Genomic DNA, 18,006 nt, shown 5'->3' on the forward strand with positions numbered 1-18,006 from the left:
AGTGAACAAAAAAAGTTTTTAGTGGAAAATTTCAAAGTCAATGTTTCTTCCCTCTTAGCAGGGGAGTCATTACATCATATAGTGTAATGACTTCTAAGACATTAGGTTTGAGTTCTCAACCATATCATAAAATCCATCGGCATTCTTTAGTCTTGTTCAATCTCCTTCAAAGGCCTTCTAAGGCTTACCAAGCCTTTGCAATTTTGGGTGTGAAGTCATTTTGGACTTAATTTCAGTCCATGGTCCAAGCTACTGAAGACTTGATTGGCCTCTACACATTTATGCTTTATTATTGGCAAAACAACTATCAAAATGGAACAGGATATTATATTTGGATTTTCTTATTATGAACCAGTTTTTTAAAAAATTTATTGGAAAATAAATTCATACTTAAGGATAAGCAAAATCATAAAATAAAAATAATATGATACCTGGATACCCTTTACTCAGATTTATCTATTGTTAATATTTTACCCCTTTTGTTTTATGTTTGTATGCTCTCCCTCAATAGATAAATTGGTAGATATTAATATACATATAGGTAGTTTAATATTTGGATCCATTCAAGGGTAAGTCATATGCACAATGGTAATAAAAATATGTACTATACTTTTATCTAATGTATCCTTTAAATTCCAGTTTTGCCAATTGACCCCAAAGTGTCCTTTATATCATTGCTTCTCTCTAATTGAAGATTCAGTCTATATGTAGTATCATATACAGTTGTCATATCTTGTTATGCTCCTTTAATCTAAAACAGTTACACAGCGAAAAGAAAATCCACCCAGAGGGAGGGAAAAATGGCGGCGGAATAGACAGACGTGTTCCGAGCCTTGTCCTGGAGCAGAAAGAAAGAACAGCTGAGGGTGGCACGAGGAGTGTTTGTTGGCAAGTTGAGGGACAGCTGAACTCCAGAAGAAGGTGGGGGACTGCCAGATGGGGTTCCCCTGATCGGGCAGCCACCACTGCGGCTGGGTCCCCTCCCGGAGCTACGGGCTTGGATGCGGAGTCTGTGCCATCTTGAAATGGAAAGTGGAGCTTATCGGAAGCCTAAGAATCCACAACTGCGAAACCCATGGAACAGCTGCGAGCCCCAAAACAACGCTCCCCAATTGGCGCAAACACACGGGTTCAGAGGAGCTCTACACTCGACCACGGAAAGGTCAGATTTCGCCTGGGATAAGGTGAGGTCTCTGGTCCTGGCGGGAGAAAGGAACGCGCGTTTTGCGGGAGCTGGAGGACCAGGGAAGTCTGTGCCTAGAAAAATCCATGGCTGTTGGGGCTGGCGTGATCTGTGAATGTGGAAGGGGGTCCTCAGAGCTGCTAACAGAAGGGCTCTCTAAAAAGCAACCCATTTTGATCTAACGTGCAGGGACACCCTAAGAATTTCAGGGGAGTGCTGGCTGCCTAGACTTACGCGCAGCCCCGGAGTTCGCACACTTGGGCTTTTTCCTCTTCAAATCCTTGCTTCTGATTACTAAGCCCAATACATAGGATCACCCAGTTGGGGACACCCTGGGAGACTGCAGGGGAAAGTTGTTTTTCTGGAACCTGGGGATCAGAGCAGGGAGTGACCATCGGAGAGCCAGCTCTGAGGCAGCCCACTCCCACAAACCGGTAGTGAGTGCCACAGGGAAAGAAGGCTCTAACACTGCCTAGAGAGGCCATAGATAGACCGAGAAGTCAATCCAGAAACACTGCCACCCAGGGGCTGAAACACAAATTGACTCTTGTGTAACCAAAAATAAAGGAATACAAGAAATTAAGACACACCGCCTGCTTAAAATCAGGACTGGCTTACAACACTGAAGAGCAGTGGAACGCAGGGAACTGCAATACTGTCCGGACTGAGAAACAGGCGTGCCAAACAGAACAACAGAGGAAGTGAATGACCTTCACTACTCCACATTTTATTTTTATTTTTTATTTTTTTATTTTCATTTTTTGCATCTTTTACTCAAGAAATTAATTTTTTTCTTTTTTCCTCACTTGATTATACCTTTTTAATTATTAGATTTTTATTTTCAATCCGTATTATTACTACTGCTATTTTATCTTTTTTTTTTAAGTGTCATTTTATTTTCTCTTCATTTTGTTTTGGGATTAGTGTTCTACATTCTATATTTATCTTTCCTTTAGCATCGTTTTACTCTATCTCAACTCTACCTTTATGCCATCACTCTCTTCCTATCCTTCCCCTTTTTGGTGTCCTGTTTATCTTACCCCTTTCCTGCTTTAGATTTTCCCTATTCTCTCTGTTTACCCCTTGTTAAAATTTCACCCTACTTACATATCTAATCTCCAATCCCCTGCTCCAAGTCCATACACACCTCTCACTTCGCTGTCTTAAATATCCAAAAAATTGTTTTTCTCTCTGTCTTTTTGTTGTTGTACGCTTGAATGTAGATTATATCGAATTTTTATGCTTTTTTGTGAGATTATTTTGCTTATTCTTCTTTTATATTTTTGTTTGTTTTGTGCTTCTGCTTTCCCTGGCCTCATCAATATTAGTTGGTGTTGTAGTTTGTATTAATCCCCAGGTACTTGTTTCTGGCATTTGCTGGGATTAGTAATTGTTCTATTGGAGTTTTATCCCCAATATATATAGTCTGTTCCCCTTTCTCTCTTAGTCTCTTTCTTGTCTCTCTTATTTTTTTTCTTTCCCTTTTCCCAATTTCATTTTGACACTCCTTTTTTTTCCTTTCTTTTTCCTCTTCTTCTTTCTATCCTATCCCCTAATTTGCCTTTCTCTGGTGGTCACCTTTATTGGAGGTTATTAATATCATGAATACATTTCTGTTCAGTGCCTTGTGTGTTGTACCTGGTAGTGCTGTATTTTGTGCCTTTAAATCAACCCAGGAGAGAGAGAACTACATAACCAGACATCCAGAGAAGAGAGACCATGGGGACACAAAGAAACAGCCCACATATGAAAGAAAAGCAGGCATCACCAGAAAAGGAAGTAAACAAAATGGAGGCAAGCAACCTTCCAGAAAAAGAATTCAGAGAAATGGTCATAAGGTGGCTGAAAAGAATGGAAGACAAATTCGACAATATGAACAAGAACCAAGAGGAAATGAAGAAAAACCAAGAAGAAATGAAAAATGACATCGCTGCTGTAAAAAACTCAATAGAAAGCATCAAGAGTAGACTAGAAGAAGCAGAGGACCGCATCAGTGAGCTAGAAGACAAGATGGGAAAAAATACCCAAGTAGAGCAAATTCTAGAAAAAAAATTAAAAGGCAGGAGGAGAGCCTAAGGGAACTTTGGGACAACACGAAACAAAACAACATCCGCATAATAGGGGTTCCAGAAGGAAAGGAAGCTGAGCAAGGAATAGAAAACCTGTTTGAAGAAATAATGACAGAAAATTTCCCTGATATAGGTAAGAAAAAACCCACACAAATCCAAGAAGCTCACAGAGTCCCAAGCAAAATGAACCCCAAAAGACCGACGCCAAGGCACATTATAATTAAATTGGCAAACACCAATGACAAAGTAAGAATCTTAAAAGCGGCAAGAGAGAGACAGAAAGTTACATACAAAGGAACTCCCATCAGACTAGCAACTGATTTCTCAACAGAAACTCATCAGGCCAGAAGGGAATGGAATGAAATATACAAAGTCATGCAAAGGAAGGGTCTGAATCCAAGAATACTGTACCCAGCAAGGCTGTCAATCAAAATTGAAGGTGAAATCAAGAGCTTCACAGACAAAAAAAGACTAAGGGAATTTATTACCACCAAACCAGCAATGCAAGAAATGCTAAAGGGTCTGCTGTAAAAAAAAAAAAAAGAAAGAAATAGGAAGCGAAGAAGGAACACAGGGTTAAAGAATAGGAATGGCGAAAAATAAGTACCTATCAATAATAACTTTAAATATAAATGGATAAAATGCCCCAATCAAAAGACAAAGGGTAACGGATTGGATAAGAAAACATGACCCATATATCTGCTGTCTACAAGAAACCCACCTCAGAAAAAAAGACGCACACAGACTGAGGGTGAAGGGATGGAAAAAGGTTTTCCAGGCAAATGGAACTGAAAAAAAGCTGGGGTAGAAATACTTATATCTGACAAACTAGATCTCAAAGTGAAGGACATAACAAGAGATAAGGAAGGCCACTTCATAATACTAAAGGGAGCAATCCAACAAGAAGAAATAACTCTGGAAAACATATATGCACCCAATACAGGAGCACCCAAATACATAAAAAAACTCCTGGAGAATATGAAGGGAGAGATTGACAGCAATACAATCATAGTAGGAGACTTTAATACCCCACTATCACCATTGGACAAATCCTCTAAACAAAAAATCAGCAAAGAAACATCAATCCTAAATGACTCACTAGACCAGATGGAATTAATTGACATCTTCAGAACATTTCACCCCAAAGCCACAGAATATACATTCTTCTCAAGTATACATGGGTCATTTTCAAAGATAGACCATATGCTGGGTAACAGGCAAAGTCTCTTCCAATTCAAGAAGATAGAAATCATATCAAGCATCTTCTCAGACCACAGTGGCATAAAACTGGAAATCAACTACAATAATAACAACCCAAAGAAATCAAACACATGGATACTAAACAGCATGCTATTAAGCAAGGAATGGGTTATCAGAGAGATCAAAGAAGAAATAAAAAACATCATGGCAATAAATGACAATGAAAACACTACAATCCAAAATCTATGGGACACAGCAAAAGCAGTCTTGAGAGGGAAGTTCATAGTTCTACAAGCCTACTGCAAAAAAACAAGAAAAAATGGTAATAAATTACCTAACGCTACAACTCAAAGAGTTAGAAAAAGAGCAACAAGAAAAGCCCAGTGTAAGCAGAAGGAAGGAAATAATAAAGATCAGGGCAGAGATAAACAACATAGATACCAAAGAAATAATACAAAAGATCAACAAACCCAAGAGTTGGTTCTTTGAAAGGATAAACAAGATTGATGAACCTCTAGCCAGCCTCACCAAGAAGGAAAGAGAGAGGACCGAAATAAACAAAATCAGAAATGAAAGAGGTGAAATAACAACAGATCCCGCCGAAATATAAAGGATTGTTAAAAAATACTACGAACAACTCTATTCCAACAAACTGGACCACCTGGAGGAAATGGACATATTCCTAGAAAAATATAACCTTCCAAAGCTCAATCAGGAAGAATCTAAACAGCTCAACATGCCACTAACTATGGAAGAAATTGAAGCAGTCATCAAAGAGCTTCTGGCAAACAAAAGCCCGGGGCCAGACGGCTTCAGAGGAGAGTTTTACCAAACATTCAAGGAAGAACTAAAACCTATCCTCCTCAGACTATTCCAAAAAATTCAAGAGGAAGGAACACTTCCAAGCTCCTTCTATGAAGCCAGCATCACCCTAATACCAAAACCAGATAAAGACAACACAATAAAGGAGAATTACGTGCCAATATCCCTAATGAATGTAGATGCCAAAATCCTCAACAAAATTCTAGCAAATCGGATCCAGCAGTACATCAGAAAGATCATACACCATGACCAAGTAGGGTTTATACCAGGAATGTAAGCATGGTACAATATCCGCAAATCAATAAATGTGATACATCACATAAACAAATTGAGAGATAAAAATCACATAGTCATATCAATTGATGCAGAAAAAGCATTTGACAATATCCAACACCCTTTCTTGATAAAAACTCTCAAAAAGGTGGGAATAGAAGGATCATACCTCAACATAATAAAAGCTATATATGATAAACCCACAGCTAACATCATACTCAATGGGCAAAAACTAAAACCATTTCCCCTAAGAACAGGGACAAGACAGGGATGCCCACTCTCACCACTCCTGTTTGACATAGTACTGGAAGTATTAGCCATTGCAATTAGACAAGAAGAAGAAATAAAATGCATCCAAATTGGAAAAGAAGAAGTAAAGCTGTCCTTATTTGCAGATGACATGATATTGTACATAAAAAAACCCGAAAGACTCCATCAAAAACCTAACAGACTTAAATGAATTCGGCAATGTAGCAGGATACAAAATTAACGCCAAGAAATCTATGGCATTTTTATACACCAACAGTGAACTTACAGAAAGAGAGACTAAAAAAGCAATCCCATTTACCATCGCACCAAAAAAATTAAGATACTTAGGAATAAACCTAACCAAGGAGGTAAAAGACCCATATGCGGAAAACTACAGCACACTGAAAAAAGAGATAGAGGAAGATGTAAACAGATGGAAGAACCTACCATGTTCATGGATTGGTAGAATCAACCTCATCAAAATGTCCATACTACCCAAAGCAATCTATAGATTCAATGCTCTCCCCATTAAAATACCAACAGCATATTTCACAGACCTAGAAAGAACTCTCCAAAAATTCATCTGCAATAAAAAAAGACCCCGAATAGCCACAGCAATCCTGAGAAAGAAGAATAAAGTAGGAGGAATCTCAATACCAGATTTCAAGCTGTATTACAAAGCCACTGTCCTCAAAACAGCCTGGTACTGGCACAAGAACAGACATATAGATCAATGGAATAGAATAGAGAATCCAGATATCGACCCAAACCAATATGCACAATTAATATTTGACAAAGGAGGCATGAGCATACAATGGAGTCAAGACAGTCTCTTCAATAAATGGTGTTGGGAAAATTGGACAGATACATGCAAAAAATGAAACTAGATCACCAACTTACACCATACACAAAAATAAACTCAAAATGGATACAGGACTTAAATATAAAATGGGAAACCATAAAAATACTAGAGGAATCCACAGGCAGAGAAATCTCAGACATATACCGAAAGAACTTCTTCACTGATACTGCTCCTAGGGCAATGCAAGCCAAAGAGAAAATAAACAAATGGGACTACATCAAAATAAAAAGCTTTTGTACAGCAAAAGTAACCATCAACAAAACAACAAGAAACCCCACTGTATGGGAGAACATATTTGCAAATTTTATAACTGATAAAGGTTTAATCTCCAACATCTACAGGCAGCTTATACAACTTAATAAAAGGAAGATAGATGATCCAATAAAAAAATGGGCAACAGACCTAAATAGAATCTTTTTGAAAGAAGACAGAAGGAAGGCCAAGAGACACATGAAAACATGCTCAAAGTCACTAATTATCCGAGAGATGCAAATCAAAACGACAATGCGATACCATCTCACACCTGTCAGAATGGCTATCATCAACAAATCAACAAACGACAAGTGTTGGCGAGGATGTGGAGAAAAAGGAACCCTCGTGCACTGCTGGTGGGAATGCAGACTGGTGCAGCCACTGTGGAGAACAGTATGGAGTTTCCTCAAAAAACTGAAAATGGAACTCCCATTTGACCCAGTAATCTCACTCCTAGGAATATATCCTAAGAAATTAGAAACATAAATCAGAAAGGATACATGCACCCCTATGTTCATAGCAGCACAATTTACAATAACTAAGATTTGGAAACAGCCTAAGTGCCCGTCAGCAGATGACTGGATCAGAAAACTATGGTACATCTACACAATGGAATACTATGCTGCCATAAAAAAGAAGGACTTATTATCATTTGTAGGCACCTGGGTGGAATTAGAGAACATTATGCTAAGTGAAATAAGGCAGTCAATGAAAGAAAAATACCACATGATGTCACTCATTTGGGGATAATGAAAAACATTATAAACTGATGAACAAAAAGATAGATACAGAGGCAGTAAAGCATCAAACAGACTGTCAAATTACAGAGGTAAGGTTAGGGAGAGGTGGGGGAAATAAGAGATCAACTGAAGGACTTGTATTCATGCATATAAGAGTAACCAACGGATGCAAAACATTGGGGGGTGACGGCATGTATGGGAGTGGGGTGGGGGGACAATGGTAAGATATGTACACATATAATACCTTAATAAAAAAATAAAAAAATAAAACAGTTACACAGCCTTTTTTTTACTTTTGATCATGTAGTCAAAGTGTTGCCTGATTTCTCTCTGATATAATTACTATTTTTCTCTGTCACTATTAAGCAATCTGTGGGGAATCACTTTAAGACCATGCACATACCCTACTCTTTATCATAATTTCTCTCAAGATCTAGCTTCCACTGATGATTTTTTTTTACAGTGAAACATTTTTATATTTAGAATTGGCAATGAACTCAGTGTAGATTATCCCAGTTTTGTTGGTAACATCCAAAGCATCATAGACAGGAGCCAGTCAAACTATGCCCTTTTCTCTCCATCAGGCCTGAGTAGGGTGTTGACCTTGGTTATGTCAATGTCACAGAGCTTCTTAATAGCTGTTTGATCTGGTGCTTGTTGGCCATGGCATCCACAATGAACATGTGTATTGCTATCTTCTATCTTCTTCATTGCTGACTCAGTAGTCAAAGGGAACTTGATGATGGCTTAGTGGTCAGCTCCTTTCTCCTGGGAGGGGCCACTCTTCTCAGGATATTTGGGCTGCTTTTGAAGCCACAGTGTCTTGGGCCTTCAAAAGGCAGGTAATGTGCAGACCTTTTTTTGTGGCTGTGAATGCCTTTCAGCATTGATTTCTTTGCCTTCAAAGCCTTGGCTTTGGCTTTGGGAGGGGCTGGGGCTTCTTTCTTCACTTTCAGTGCTATCTTTGTGAAAAGGATCCATTGATGATTCTTGCATAATGCAAACTTTACTATGACTGTTGTAAAATTATTTTTCAGCTGCAATACTCTCTCTACAGTAACCAGTTAATCCTCAACATTCTACTTTAAGAAAGAGTCCTGCCCTAGCCAGTTTGGCTCGGTGGATAGAGTGTCGGCCTGTGGACTGAAGGGTCCCAGGTTAGATTCCAGTCAAGGGCACATGTACAGGTTGCGAGCTCAATCCCCAGTAAGGGGCATGCTGGAGGCAGCCAATCGGTGAGTCTCTCTGATCATTGATATTTCTCTCTCTCCCTCTCCCTTCCTCTCTGAAATCAATAAAAATATATTGTAAAAAAAAAAGAGTCCTTATACCATTTTATTTATATATTTATCATTTTCAGTTGAACTCATGAACTCTTATTTTTATCAACGTTTTACTTAATTACTTAATTGTCTCAGATTTGGCCAGTGGGAGCCTTTTCAAACATCCTTGTGACACACTCACCATAAAATAAAAATATTGTTATTATAATTTTGGTATAACAAGATGTTCCATGTCTATTTTGTTTCTACCCCACCATAGCCCTAAAATCAGCCATTTTTCCAAATATCTCTGAGAAACAGTGTTTTGTTGCTGTAATTGTTACATGTTTTGAGAGAGTTAAGGTCTCAGAATTTAGTCATTGTATTGTCAAAACGTTTTCTTCTATCTTGTCACATTTTAATAACATTCCAGTAAGAATAAGTCTCTCCTGCTAAGAGGGAAGAAACATTAACTTTGAAATTTTCCACTAAAAACTTTTTTTTTCACTACATTACATAGACCTGAGTTAGTACCATATCTAATTTGTGGGTGCAAGATTGTTTGTGTCAAAACAGACCAAATGTAAGCCTGGCTGGGTTGCTTGGTTTGGTTGGAGTGTCATCCATATACCAAAAGGCTGTGGGTATGATTCCCAGTTAGGGCACATACCTAGGTTGTGGGTTTGATCTCCGGTCAGGGTGCATATGGGAGGCACCCAATTGATGTTTCTCTCTCACAGCGATGTTTCTCTCTCTCTAACAATAAAAATAAAAAAAAAAACATACTCTCAGGTGATGATTTAAAAAATAGACAAAGTATTCTACTTTCAGTTTGACTACCTGTATAGGTTTTTTTTGCATGCCTATTGAATATAATTAAACATATATACTCACCAATGTGCATAATGCAAGAATACAGGAGCTGAATTAAGCTGTTTCCTGTTTCGTCCAAAGTACATAGGTTAAGTTTTAAATTATTGGAAGGAAAGAAGACAAAAGTAAATGAGAGATTTTTACTTTTTAATGTTTAAATATTTTTTTCAATTCAAGCCTTACACAAAAAAATAAATGAGTAACCTGAATATTTTGTGGTACTGCCTGAAGCTCCAGGTGTATTGTACATAACCATACTGGAGGAGAAAGACTTGTTACAAGCCAAAACCCTAGTCAAGTAAAGATTTTGTATGAGACCACTTGGTTATAGCAAACCCTTTTTCCTGGAGCAATCTAATAGGAGGTGAGGATGGTAGCACATCACTTATAGGAAGGCAGAACAAGTGTGATTTGGTTGATGAAGTGCCCTAACCATAGCATTTCTGGCTCTGAGAATAGTCCATGGTAACATTAACTATCATTTCTGAAGCTATGAGAAGCTGAGAAAATGAATATGAGCTCTTTGCCACATAGAGATGAGGAAGTTACACTTCTAGGGAATAATTTTTCTCTGTCTTGGAAGAGAATTGCTAGGCTATTCAGAAAGCAATGAAAAAGGGAAGGCTTGAAAGTTGCATGCACACTGACGTGCTCTGGCAACAGCCAGCCTTTTTTCATCTTAGAGATGAGTGCAGTGTCATTCACAGGAAATTAAAATTTCAAAGAATTAATTTAGCTATGTGGTAGAGAATTTGTTTCAATCAAAAAAGATCACTGCCATCTGGTTGGGAATATTTTCATTATAAATTTCTATTTTTTTGGTTCAGGACTTTTTGTTTAAAACAATGCAAGATGAAATTCATGGGGTGGGGATGGGGGGAACCCTGCAACATTTGAAGTTATTGTTTCTCATGATACCAGCATCTGCCTTTTACCTATGAGAGGCAGCAATATCTCTCAAAGCAACTTCAAACCTAAGAAGTTATACCTTCTGCAAACCAAATCTAAGAAATAACATCAGCATTAGCTAGAATATTCAATTGTGACATTGCATCTACTATAGAGGCCCTGAATGATTATGGAAATCTAGTAGCTGGTTCTCTGCAGCTCTGCATGAGACATGTGTTCTGCATTAATTTCCAGAATAAATCATTTTTTGTTCAGGATGAAAAATTTTCACCCTCATCATTTTCTTCCTTGGAGCATTTTTTAAACAACTATGTCCTAACTAGGGTCTGACTTAGGAATTGGCATAGTAGAAAACAAATCCTTCATGGCGAGATTTATGGACACCTATCATGTGAATTGACATTTCATAACTGCAGATTGCTTTGGGGCCCTATAGCATTTCCAACTACCTGCTGAGTGTCTCCATTTAAATGCTCCGCAGATACCTCACCTTACCTTAGTAAGTCCAAAAATGAGTTTGTCTTCCCACTGAAGCCTACTTATCCTTCTGACATCTTCCTGGGCTAGTAAGCTTCAATATCTCAGTTCATCTTTGATTTTTGCTTTTAATCTCACATTTAGTCAGAATACACATTCTGGGGATTCTTCCTTTGTAGTGTCTCTAGCATTTAACTCATGCTTTCAGTCTCCATTGCCATTAACTTGGCTTAGATATTACTTCATCTGTAAATAAATGCCACTCCCAAATACAGATTTCATATCCATCCACTCCTGTGCCCCAGGAGGAAAGCTCTTGAATTGATACCCCCCCTTTTATCCTCCACCAAACTCACAGGAGACTAAAATATTATGAAAGTCCCCATGGATATATAGATCATGCTTCCTATAGTACACGGTGATATTAGGTTATTGCCTCTGGGAAGAAAGGCCAGAAGACTGTCTCCCAAGAGGTCCACAGGATGGTGTTCTTGGTGTGTCAGATGAGGATTCTCTGTTTCCTCCATTCATCTAACTATTTTCTATTTTCTTCCCTAAGTAACGAATGAATCTATTCAAATAATACAAAAAGTTAAGCTTGCTACATGATCAATATTAAAGAAAGAATATATTGTCTTAAGGATGGTCCACTCTGAAGAATCCAAAAGATATAAGTCTACTCTCTCAGAGAACTATAAGGATCCCTATTAACACACAGGAAGTCTGATTCTGTCAGTTATATTTGGGTGCTTAGCAATCACTGATAGATTCTGGATAGCCACTTATCCAAAAATTATGTGTGTCAGGACAAATGATACATAAACACCTATGGATATGAAATAAAGTTATTACTCATATAGTAATCAGAAAAAAAATTCCCCCAAAAGAAGGGCTCAGGTTCAAAGCTCAGTGAAACAAGAGTGAGTGGCTTTGGGTTTTCATTTTGGTTAGAGGGTGGGGCTGGGGTGGAGGGACCAGGTTTAAAATTTTTGGGAGTGCCAAGGGCCAGAGGGAATGTGGCCATTCTTAACAGATTGCTCAGATGTTGGACAAAATGAAAGGAGAGGGACAGGGACCTAAAATTTGTCATTGGTCAACATCAAAACCACAGTCTTACAATTGATCACAATTTACCCCTGATGGTTAGCTGATGACTAAAATGTTCCAAATTTTATTTAATAAAATTTAAATTTACTTAAGTATAAGTTATAAGAGCTCAATAACTAAGTACCATATTATAATTAGTATGAATATACTTTGAAATCAATTTCTAATCAAATCACCTCAGGCTGAAGGGACAACAGCAAAAAAAAATAGGTCACTTGGTTCTACTAATATTGTTGACCACTTTAATTTTTATCTCATTTCTAGAATGATTTTAATAGAGACCAAATATCTGGGCAACTTGTGGCTTAGTCAAGTTGACACATAAAATTAACCATCACACTACACAAATAAATCTATGCAATCCCAATGGCATTTTATGCAGAAATAGAAAAAAAATCCTAAAATTCATATGGAATTTCAAAGAAACCAACATAGTGGAAACAATCTTGAAAAAGAAGTAAGTTGGAGGTCTCACATTTCTTGATTTCAAAACTCACCACAAAGCTACAGTAATCAAAATAGTCTTGTATTATCACAAACACAGACATATATACCAATGAAAAAGAATAGAGAACCCCAAAATAAACTACCATGTATATGGTCAAATGTTCTTTGACAATGGTGCCAAGGCAGAATGGGGAAAGTATAGTCTCTTCAACACATGCTGTTAGGAAAACTGGATAGCTACATGCAAATGAATGAACTTGAACACTTCCCTTACATGATAAACAAAAACTAACTCAAAATGGTCTAAAAACCTAAACATTAGAGCCAAACATATAAAAATCCTTAAAACATAAGGGAAAAAATTATGACATTGGATTTGGGAATGGTTTCTTGGATATGACATCAAAAGCATGGGCAATAAAAGAAAAAATAGACTAATGGTACTACATCAAAAACTTAAAAACTACTTATCAAAGGAAACAACAGAGTGAAAAGGCAACCTGTGGAAGGGGACAAACTATTTGCAAATTATATATCTGATAAGGGGTGTGAACAAAAAGGGACCACATGCTAACCTGACTAGCTCAGGGGAGGCTTGGATGGCAGCCTTGAAAACTCAGAGACCTAAAGTAGCCACAAAGGATGGTCTGACAATAGGGTGGTGAAGGCCTGTGGTGGAGGGGACGAGCGGGGTTGGGCTATAAGGTGTCAATGGGGTAAAAAAAGGGGACATATATAATACTTTCAACAATAATGGAAAAAAAAGGATGGTCTAAAATTAAAACTTTTTAAACTAAAAAGCTGTTTATGGTGGGTAGTAGTCATGTCTTCGGCCAGTGTCTTCCCTGACAGAGGTCAATCTTTACCTTAACTGAGCCTGTCTATTGTCTGCATCTACAATAACATATTGTTGGAATGTCAAAATAATTTTTCTTTTCTACGGACACCACAAAGCACAGGCACAGTTCTGCCAAGACCACAAATCCCCTCATTGTTATTGGGTTAATTGTTGACTGTTAACCATCCTGTACCCACCTAGGTAAAAGAAGTATGTGTAAATCATTTCACTTTTTATCCAATCCCAGAGGTTTCCCCACTTTGCTTTCTCCCGCCTCCATAATCTATTCACCAATGGATTTCATGTAACACACTTTTGATTATAATGTATAAAAACAAGGTACAAAACTGCCATTCTCCAGATCATTATCTCAATCCATTGAGATTCTGTTCCTGACATTTGTCAACAGTTTGGCTCAAAAAAACTCACAAAAATCTTTCACATGTTTGAATGTTTCTTATGTTGACAGGGGTTAATATCTAGAATATATAAAGAACTCATACAGCAACTGAAGGACTTGTATGCATGCATATAAGCATAACCAATGGACACAGACCCAAGGGGGGCGGTGAGGGCATGAGTGGGGGGAAGGAGGGGGACAATGGGAGGATAAGGACACATATGTAATACCTTAATCAATAAATAAAGAAAAAACAAACAAATAAATAACCCCATTAAAATATGGGGGGAAAGACCTAAATACACATTTCTTCAAAGAAGATATAAATAGCCTATAAGCATTTGAAAGAATGTTCAGCATCACTAATCATTAGAAAAATACAAACCAAAACCACAATGATGTATCACCTTGCTAGAATGGCCACTATCAAAAACAAACAAACAGTAAATAGCAAGTGTTGCCAAGAATGTGGAGAAATTGGAACCCTTGTGAACTGTTGATGGTAATGTAAAATGGTGCAGCTGCTATGAAAATAGTATTGAGATATTTAAAAATAGTAAAAATAGAACTACCATATAATTCAGCAATCCCATGTATGGATATTTAATTATTTAAATAATTAATATCAATATCTCAAAGATATATATGCACACCCATGTTCATTGTAGCATTATTCACAATAGTCAAGAGATGGAAGCAACCCAAATTCCCATCAATATGTGAATCCTATATAATAAATATGTAATATGCAAATGGTCATTATGCCTTGATGCGTAGCGACCGACCACGTAATGACCGATTCACGGATCAGCAGGAGGGTGGGGCAGTGAGCTACAAGTGGGCAGTGGAGGCTACAGGAGGGGGCAGGGCAGCAAGCTATGGGGGGGCTGGAGAGAGGGGGTGAGGAGGGAGCTACAGGAGGGCAGGGAAGCAGGTGGAGAGCTACTGGAGGGTGACAGTGAGCTACTGGCGCATGTATTCATGCACAGGGCTACTACTATATAAATCAAATGTAATATATATTATTCAGCCATAAAAAATACTGAAATCTCATCACATGTACAGCATGGATGAACCTTGAGGACATTATGCTAAGTGAAATAATCCAGTCACAAAGAGACCAATTTGTATGACTTCACTTATATGAGATATCTAAGGTAGTCAAATTCATAGAAATAGAAAATTAGTAGAAAACCACTAGTGAGCTGTAGGGAAGGGGAAATGAAAAATTATTATTTATGGGTACAGAGTTTCAGTTTTGCAAGATGAAAAAGTTATGATTTGTTTCATAACAAAATGAATATACTTAAAACTACTGAACTGTACACTTAAAAATGGTTAACACAACAAATTTTATGTTCTATTTTTCAAAGTAATTTAAGTAAAAATTTTAAAGGAGCTTATATCCTATCTAATAAACAGGTAATATGCTAATTGACCATCACACCCTCACAAAGGTGGCAGCGCCCACAGCCAATAAGGAGGGAATATGCTAATTGACTGCAACATCTTCAAAGATGGCGGCACCCACAGCCATAAGATGATGGATCCCAGTCCCCTCAGCCCCCCAGCTGCCCAGGGCTGGCCCAAGGCACAGGCAAACCTCGGATGTTGGCTGCCTAGCCACCCAGGGCCAGCCTGAGGAACAACCAAATGACTGAACAAGCAGGCTGTGTGGGGCGACCAGGCCAGCAGGGGGATTAGTGAGGGATGACCAAACGACTGAACAAGCAGGCTGTATGGGGCAACCAGGCTGGCAGGGGGGTTAGTGAGGGTGACCAGGCTGGCAGGGGGGGCAGTAAGAGGTGACCAGGCCGGTGGGGGGTGCAATTGGGGGCAACCAATCCAGGAGGGGGGCAGTTGGGGGCGATTAGGCTGTCAGGGGGGCAGTGAGGGGTGACTAGACTGGCATGGGGGCAGTTAGGGGTGACCAGGCTGGCAGGGGGGGGGCAGTTGAGGGCAATAAGGCTGGCAGGGGGCAGTAAGGGGTGACTAGGCTGGCAGGGGGGTAGTTGGGGACAACCAGGCTGGTGGGGGGGGCAGTTAGGGGCGACCAGGCCGGCAGGGAGGGGGCAGTTGGGGGCAACCTGGCCAGCTGTGGGGGGCAGTTAGGGGTGACCAGGCTGGCAGGGAGGGCAGTTAGGGGTGATCAGGCAGGCAGGCAGGCAGGTGAGCAATTAGGAGCCAGTGGTCCAAGATTGTGAGAGGGATGTCTGACTGCTGGTTTAGGCCTGATCTCCAGGATTGGGCCTAAACTGGCAGTTGGACATCCCCCAAGGGGTCCCGGATTGGAGAGGGTGCAGGCTGGGCTGAGGGGATCTCCCCCACCCCATGCACGAATTTTGTGCACTGGGCCTCTAGTTATTTTATGATGAGTCACTATGTAGGTCCGGGTGTCTTGACAACCCCTCAGGAGCCCAGATATTATTGGCATATTGTATACAGTAAGTTATACTGGGGAGCGGTACCCTTTGGAGAAGAGAGGGACAGTAAAATTATAATCCTGTTGGAGCTTTAAGTTTAATTTTGTGATTCATGGATAATATTATAAATAATGGATTTACAAAATGTTTATGTGGTTATAATCTGAGGCCATATTTTATTGGAGGTATAGTATTTTAAAGAGGACTTGGCATATAATTTAGTGATAACTGAACATTTGGGGATCATTATAAGGTAATTGAGTGAACAAAAATATCTTTAATAAAAGTTTCTATAATGGTTGACAGGATAGTAATTAGAGAAGGGAGGGACAATGGGGGAATCAATGGAAATCTCAACAACTTGGAGTGCAAGAGGAAAGGGAAGAGGAAAGGGGGTGATATGGACTGAATATATGTGTACTCCCCCCAAATTCATATGATGAAACCTAATGTGGTAGGAGTTGGTGCCTGTGGGAGGTGATTATCTCATGAGGGAAGAGCCCACAGGAACAGGATTATGTCCCAAGGAGATCCCTCACCCCTTTATTCATGAGAGGTTACAGTGAGAAGATGTCTGTAAATGCAATAAAAGGCTCTCACCAGAGACTGAGTCTACAGGCACCATGATCTTGGTCCTCCCAGCCTCCTGCACTGTAATAAATAAATATTTGTTGTTTATATGCCACCCAATTAATGGTATTTTGTTATAGCAGCCCTAAAGTTCTAATACAAAAGAAAACTTTAAGATCTCCTTTTGGAGAGGTTTAAGGAGTGGCAAAATTATTAGAGGTAAGCAGGTGAAGGGAGAGAGAGGTGATACCTGTGGGGGACCAATTCAGGGGATGGTGACATGGGAGTTGCCCTTGCAATTAAATCCAGTTATTGAGGTGGATCTGCAAGTTGCATTTCAGTCATAATCAGGGATGAAGCTGGAGGCTGGGCTGAGGTCATGAGGGATGTGAGAGTAGTCTTGCTCAAATTTGGAATATACTAGTAATAATTTTGAGCTAAATTTATAAATTTTAGATATAAAAACTTAGAATGTCACAAGTAGATATGACTGCCATATGTAATGGTGTGGATGCACAATGTGCAATCATTTTGACAGTGGTAGTTATATCACATTGTAGATATAAGACCTATGGTCATTCTTAGTATTTCAAGACAACTTTGTTAATAATATTAATATATAAAAAATAAACAGAGAATTTATATAGGAAAAGTCTTTCAACTTTTGAGTTTCTTTTTGTTTTAAAGTGTAACATCATTTGAAATTTTAAAAAATTGTTAATTGAAGAATTTAAACAGCATTTACATTGTTAAAATTTGTTCATTATTTTAGATTCTAGGAAGTTATAACCACCACCCCCCCCCCGGCAAAATATTCAGTAAAACAAATAATGCTAAGTAGAAATAGTCCAAAAGATGGCCAATTGAATACTGCAAAATTTGGTGGGATTTCCTCCCCCTCCTCCACCATGGGTATAGTGTCTGAGGTCCAATTGATAACTCAAAAGTAAGCAGAGTCAAACAAAGAATAGTCAAATGGTGATATGTTTGGTACAATGGCATAGGCTTGAAGACCTGAGGACACAGAAGGCCACAAACAGGAATAGATAT

The sequence above is a fragment of the Plecotus auritus genome, assembly GCF_963455305.1.
Source record: "Plecotus auritus genome assembly, chromosome: X".
NCBI classification, from domain to species: Eukaryota; Metazoa; Chordata; class Mammalia; order Chiroptera; family Vespertilionidae; genus Plecotus; species Plecotus auritus.